Source organism: Ceratotherium simum, chromosome 13, assembly GCF_057802395.1.
Source record: "Ceratotherium simum simum isolate JZ-2026a chromosome 13, ASM5780239v1, whole genome shotgun sequence".
NCBI lineage: Eukaryota > Metazoa > Chordata > Mammalia > Perissodactyla > Rhinocerotidae > Ceratotherium > Ceratotherium simum.
Genome location: NC_141912.1, coordinates 49629808 through 49636884, shown reverse-complemented (window position 1 = coordinate 49636884; position 7077 = coordinate 49629808).

Genomic DNA, 7077 nt, shown 5'->3' with positions numbered 1-7077 from the left:
CAGCAGCTGTAGCTGGGAAGGATTTTCCAATCCAACAGTAAGTGAAATGATCACTGGAAATAGGGGAAATCTACTCCTATGAACTCTTGAAACTGATCAGACAGGGCTCATTTCCAAGAAAGCCACCAATGTTAAGAAAAAACCGCTGGAGTAGGGAAAAAAATTGACCAGGTCTGGGAAAATGAGGGAAGGGAAACTCAGTTTTTGCCCATGCCTATAGTCAGTGACAGATCCAGGTCTAGAATCTCCATTTCTCAATATCCCAATTCAGTATGTTAATTAGGGACAAAGAATGTTGTACAAAATACTGTCCTAGGGCTCTAGCTGAGGTATTGGCATTATCATGTACTTGCTCATTATATTATATTCCACTGTGCTCTGGCTCCTATAGATTCTTCTCTCTTGGATCCACAGCCAGATTTCAAGTAAATTATGATGGTTTAGAAGGTATTATATCCTTTTCCTTTTTCTCTTCTCAAACCTATAACAGGTTTGTAACCATAGTAGGTATTAATCAATAAATGTTGGAAAATAATGAAACATTTATCTTAGACATTCAAACTTATTCCTTGTCTTCCTTAAGAAGACAACATTTTATTTGAAATTTTATGGTTTTGAATTTCATTGCAATGCTGAACTGGAAAACTCTGAGATTTCTAGAAGGCATTTCTGGGTTTAATCCTAAATGATTTACTATTGACTCATGTAATCTTGGACAAGTTACTAAACTAGCTCTTAGTTTGCTCATCTATAAATAATAATGATAATATATTATCATTAAATAAATATAAATAAAGCTATGATCCATATTATTCAGTCCTCCAAATGGGAATTTCAATTTTTATTCATATGTCTCCCAACTATTTAAGGTGGTCCTTATACACAGTTCATAGCAACACATTAAAATCTCCTTTCTTCTCTTAATTTCTATCATTCTGACACTTCTAGAAGTCTTCCTCTTCATAGTAGTGAGAGTGGGTATGGTGAGAAATAATCAAATTCTTGATGCATTTTGAAGGTAGAGCTAAAAGAATTGCTGGAGACAGAAAGTGAGGATGTGATTGCATCCTTGCTAGCCAGGGATGATCTAAGGTTTTTTGTTCAAGTAATTGCAAAAATAGAGTTGCCATTAAATGAGCTGGGAAAACTGTGGGAGGTGCAAGTTTGGCGAAAGTGTGCATGTCAGAAGCTCAGTTTGGGCATGTTAGGTTAGATATTTAATTGGAAAGTTCAAATAGGCAGTGGAATATTTGTCTAAAGTTCAAGAGAAAGGGTTCTGGCTGGAGATAAAAACTTAAAATCATCAACTTCTAGATGTCATTTAAAGCCATGAGATTGAACGAGATCTCCTTAGGAACGAATTTGGATAAAATTTCTAGGATTAATCTTTATATTCCTGGGGATGCCAAAATTCACAGATTTATGAGATGAGAAACCAGTATAACAGACTAACAAGAAGTGACCAGAAAGTTAGGAGACAATAGGTAATGTGGTATCCCGAAACCCCACTTACAAGCATGTATCAACCATTGCTAATAAACCAACTAAAATAAAAACAAAGAAATGGCTAATAATTTAGTATGTGAAAATCTTTGAAGACCATTACTAGAACAATTTCAGAAGAGTAGAAAAACCAAAAGCCTGGTTCAAGAGAGAATGAGAGGATGGAAATTTAAGAGAAAATATGGAAAATTATTTCAACAAATTTGGCAATTAATGGAACAAAGGAAATGATGTGGTAGCTAGAGATCAAAATGGGGTCAAGAAAGATTTTTCTGTTTGAGTATTTATAACTGGAAAATTGAAAACATTTTTTAAACAATAAAAAAGATCTAGTGGAGATCAACAAAATGAAAAGGCAACCTGTGGAATGAGAGAAAATATTTGCAGACCATCTATATGATAAGGAGTTAATATCCAAAATATATAAGTAACTTATACAACTCAATAGCAAAAACCAAGCAACTAATTAAAAAAAGAGCAGAGACACAGGATAGATATTTTACAAAAGAAGACATACAAATGACCAATAGGCACATGAAAAGATGCTTAACATCACTAATCACCAGGAAAATCAATCAAAACCACGATGAGATATCACCTGTTGGAATGGATATTATCAAAAAGACAAGAGATAATTGCTGATGAGGATGTAAAGAAAAGAGAACCCTTGTGCACTAAGGATGAGAATGGAAATTTGTACAGAAACTATGGAAAACACTATGGAGGTTCCTCAAAAAATTAAAAATAGAACTACCATAGGATCCAGCAATCCCACTTCTGGGTATTTACCCAAAGGAAATGAAAACAGGATTTCAAAGAGATATCTGTACTCTCATGTTCACTGCAGCATTATTCACAATAGCCAAGATATGGAAACAACACATGTGTCCATCTATGGATGAATGAATAAAGAACACTTGTTACATATATATATTATATATATATATATTATATATAATATAATATATATATATATATATATATTCTTTTTTTTTCTTTTTTATCAGATCCTGTGCTGGGGTCTGAAGATCCAGTGTGGGTCTTATGGCCTAGCAGGGAGTGAAGGCATCAACCACTTACATGTAGCAGGAGTGTGAGGGCTAGGAACTGAGAAACTGGGGAGCATGATGGTTGGAGCAAGTTGGTGCATGATGTCTCTACCTGAGCAGGCGTAGGGTGGGGACAAAGAGGGTCTCTGGGAGAAAGAGAGGCCTGAAAGATGAGGAGTTAGCGCAATATTACAGCTGCGCAGGAGAAAGCACCAGGGAGAGGGGAAGGCACATTCAGTGCTGCAGAGGTGAGGAAGTGCACAAGAACCTGAAAACTACAGCAATGCTCGGGTAAAATGAACAGCTTGAGGTAGCTTGGGGGCTGGACCGGGAAGACTTGGGAACCACAAGAAGGGAGCTACGTGTTCCCTAAAGGGCAATAGGAAATGTGAAAGATTGCCCACAATATATACACACAATGGAATATTAGTCAGCCATCAGAGGGAAGGAAATCCTGCCATTTGCAGCAACATGGATGGACGTTGAGAGCATTATGCTAAGGGAAATAAGTTAGACAGAGAAAGACAAATACTGTGTGTCTCACTTAAATGTGGAATCTAAAAAAGCTGAAGTGATAGTGTAGGGGGAAGAGGGAGAATCTCCCTCTGCCCTTTCCCTTAAGGTTCTTATGGCTGGCCAAATAATCAACAAGACAGGTTAGCAGGAGAAAATATTATTCTAGCTCACTAGAAATGAGCTCATCCCCCTCTCTTCTCAAAACAGAGAGGGAGATACCTTTACAAATGGAGATTTCCCTTATAAATGTAAATGATTGTCTGGCAACTCCTCGCAGGGTCATCCAGAGAATGTGGCCAGAGAGACAGAACTTCTGATAAGAGGGGCTTGTTGGTACCTTTCCTATTGTAACATTTACCCTACGTTATCTTTATAGCCATCATGATAGATCTGTTCCAGGAAGGAGCCACCATGTCAAATTCTTTAGGCAGTTAGTGGGGGTGGTCAAATGTCCCTAGAGAAAACAACCAAGGTAAAGAGACAGATTTCAGGGTGGCCAAATCTTGATCTCCCACAATAGCAACAGAGTAGAATGGTGGTTGCCAAGGGATAGGGGGTGGGGAAAATGGGAGAGATGTTGGTCAAGGGTACAAACTTCCAGTTATGAGATGAATAAGTTCTGAGGATCTAATGTACAATGGTGACTGTAGTTAACAATACTGTATTATATACTTGAAAGTTGCTAAGACAGTAGGTCTTAAATTTCTCACTGCCAAAAAAAAAAAAAAGGAATTATGTGAGGTGATGGAGGTCTTAACTATTGTGGTAATCATTTCACACTATGTATGTGTATCAAATCGTCACATTTTATATCTTACACACACAATGTTATTTTTCAAATATATCTCAATAAAGCTGGGGAAAAAAGTCAAGTTTGTGGTGAGATGGAAGCAATCTCGGCCGAATATGTTCATGCTACTATTAAGCCTAGAAATCTAGATGTGCAGTGCTATGCTTCACGACTTTTATCCCCTTGGTGTCTCGTCAGTTCTTCCATGGACTAAAAGAAGGTTTCTTCCACGCTCCAATATCACTGTTCTACCTGTACATTCTATACAGTGCTGTGCAATAGAAACACGATGTGAAACACACATGCAAGCCACATATGTAACTTTAAATTTTCTAGTAGCTACATTGGAAAAAATAAAAGAAAACCCCAGTGAAATTAACTTTAGCCCAATATATCTAAAATATTTTCTTAAGATATAATCAATATAAAACATATTGAGATATTTTACATTATTTTTTTGTATTAGAACTTCAAAATCTAGTGTATGTCTTACACTCATAGCACATTTGAGTTGGGACTAGCCACGTTGCAAGTGCTCCAAACCTTCATTGTGGCAAGCGGCTATTGTATGGGCAGTGAAGTTCTCAGTTTCCTCCCTTACTGATTTCTACTGAACTTTCTGGGTTGCTTTCTTCATTCATTCACTCAACATATTTGTTGAACACTAATTCTGTTTTAGTGACGGCTCCTTTTGATTTTTCTCAATGGCATCTTCATAGTGGTGTAATAAAAAGAAGACACAAATGACTTTGAAATCATAGAGACTTTGGTTTGACACAAGAGTTGTGCTAAATTGGATAAGTTACTTCGTCTCCAAGAACTTCAGTTGTGCTAGCTGTAAAAATACGAAGAACTATAATCTCTGCAGAGTTCTGTAAGGAGTGGAAATGTAAATGGGGTAACGTACTAAAAAGCCCTCTGCAGATTGTCTGACATGTAGCAGCTGCTCAAAAGTATGAGTTTCCTTCCCTCTACACTTTGCTTTAAACCTGAATCTGTATCCCCTTTTCGAATGGACTCAAAACAAAAAAAACCTTCCAGTTTTATAACATTATATTTATCTTACTTAGATTGAAAAATTCTCTTATAACTAAAACGTTACAAGTCCTTGCCCTACATTCTCATTGTACGAATCTAACCACATTCCTTTAATGTCATGCAACATGGCTCTTACTCTCAGCTTATACTGGTAATATTTTCTCAAATTATTTAGAAATTTTTTTTTTATAAATTCAACTGCGTTTTACATGTCATTATTTTCACATTATATTTGGTTCATTTGACACTTCCAAGGTTTTCTTTATTACTTAAAGATATCTTATTGGTTTGTGTGAATTATATCTTCCTGTATTTTGACATTTTGACATTTTTTTTCTATCAACACTATAAATTTTTCCTCATAATCCAGCACTCTATCTATGGATTTCCCCAAGTTTTAGTCCTTGATTCTCTGTGCTTTCTTTAGTTCAGCTTGTAAAAATCCCCAATGCTCTCCATGATCTTTTTGTAGCTTCCTTCTGGAAAATTCTATTTGGAAATTCTGCTTTCAGTACAAACTCAAAATGTATAAAATAATTTTGGAGAATATAGTAGAACATGCAGAAGTGTTTTATTATTTATCTAGTACCTCATAACAAATCATTCCAACCTTAGTGGCTTAAAAATAAATAATTACCAATTATTTTTCATGGTTTCTGTAGATCAGGAATTTAAAAGTTGCTTGGCTGAGAGAATCCAGCTCAGGGACTCTCTGAGACTACAGTGTATATGTGCTTGAGCTGCAGTCATCTGAAGGTTTGAGTAGGTCTGGAGAATGCACAAGTTGACTCACGCGTTGGCAAGTTGGTACTAGCTATTGGAAGGGGATCCCAATTTCCTGGATCCTGGAAAATAATTCTCACAGACTGCCTGTTTATGTAAATCATTTGATTTGAAATGATTTTGCAAGACAAAATCCATATGTCCATGTAAAGTATAATTATGTAACAATAAGATTTATAGTAAGAAGAAGAGGTATGTGATATATCTGTTTACTGTCCAATCAGTGCATGTGAAGATTATTCATCATGTTCAGGCAACATCTCTGCATGTTCTTTATTGTCAGATGCCTGTTCCTTATGAATTTCCTGTCTCTCACACACATAAAAATGGCAGGAATGCTGTTATTAATCATAATGCCATGGTTCTTGAGAATCTATTTTTATTGAAATAATATATCTTTTCCTAATGCTGCATCACCTATTTTGTAGCTATTGAATGCTGGTTTCCAATCACTCTCCCAAATGTTATTCTGAGTTTTTGGTGATTACCACAAGTGCAGGTCACATCCAGAATATGAAGGAAAATGTGAATGGTAATTTGTTTTCTGGTTATCCTAAATTTATGGTGAGGAATTTTATAGCATATAGGTTGTACAATACATCTTCTAACCATTTCTTGAACGCCTTAAGCCTCAATCACTGCATTCCTAAAATGTGATCTATTTCAATGTTGACCATTCCTCTGCCTTCCATACATCACTGTCACACCACTGGAGGGTAGAAGATGAGCCTGTGGTTGAAACAAGAAGAATGGCCTCATTGAGCAAGGAATGTTATCTCTCTTTCAGCAGAGCTTAAGACCAACCAGAGAGAGTACAGTATCACCGCATCCATCAGAAGCAAGAGAAGACATTGACTGATCCAAAGGGCCCATTAGCATTTCAAAATGAGGAGTGACAATCTGGAAAATTCTCAGAAGATAGGTTACTCATCCTCAGCACCACCTAATAACTGATACCCCTGTGGAGGAAGGTGGAGAGTAGAGTAACCACCCTAAGTACCTAAGTAAGATAGAGGAGAAGGATGGGGTGGCGGTGCACAATGTAAAGAAAATCTGCCACCATTCCTGTTGCCATTGGGTACTGGACAGGAGATGACACTGCTATGTAAATACAAGAAGGAAAGGAGCTCCTATCCCATAAGCCCAAACACAAAGCTCAGTTCCAAGGACAGCAGTGAACCATTGGTAGCTCTAAGCTCTGAATTTCTTCAATGTCCCATCTGAATGAGAATTGCCCAATACTAGAGTGTCAATGTGGGCTACCATTCTGGCATCCCAATCTCTTCTTATCTCGCAAAAGAAATACCATGCCAACCAGCGGTATCAACTCACCCTCCAGGCTTCCTGCTCAATCAGGGCCTCACTATGGAGTCCCTAGGATGACCTTTAGGCATGAAA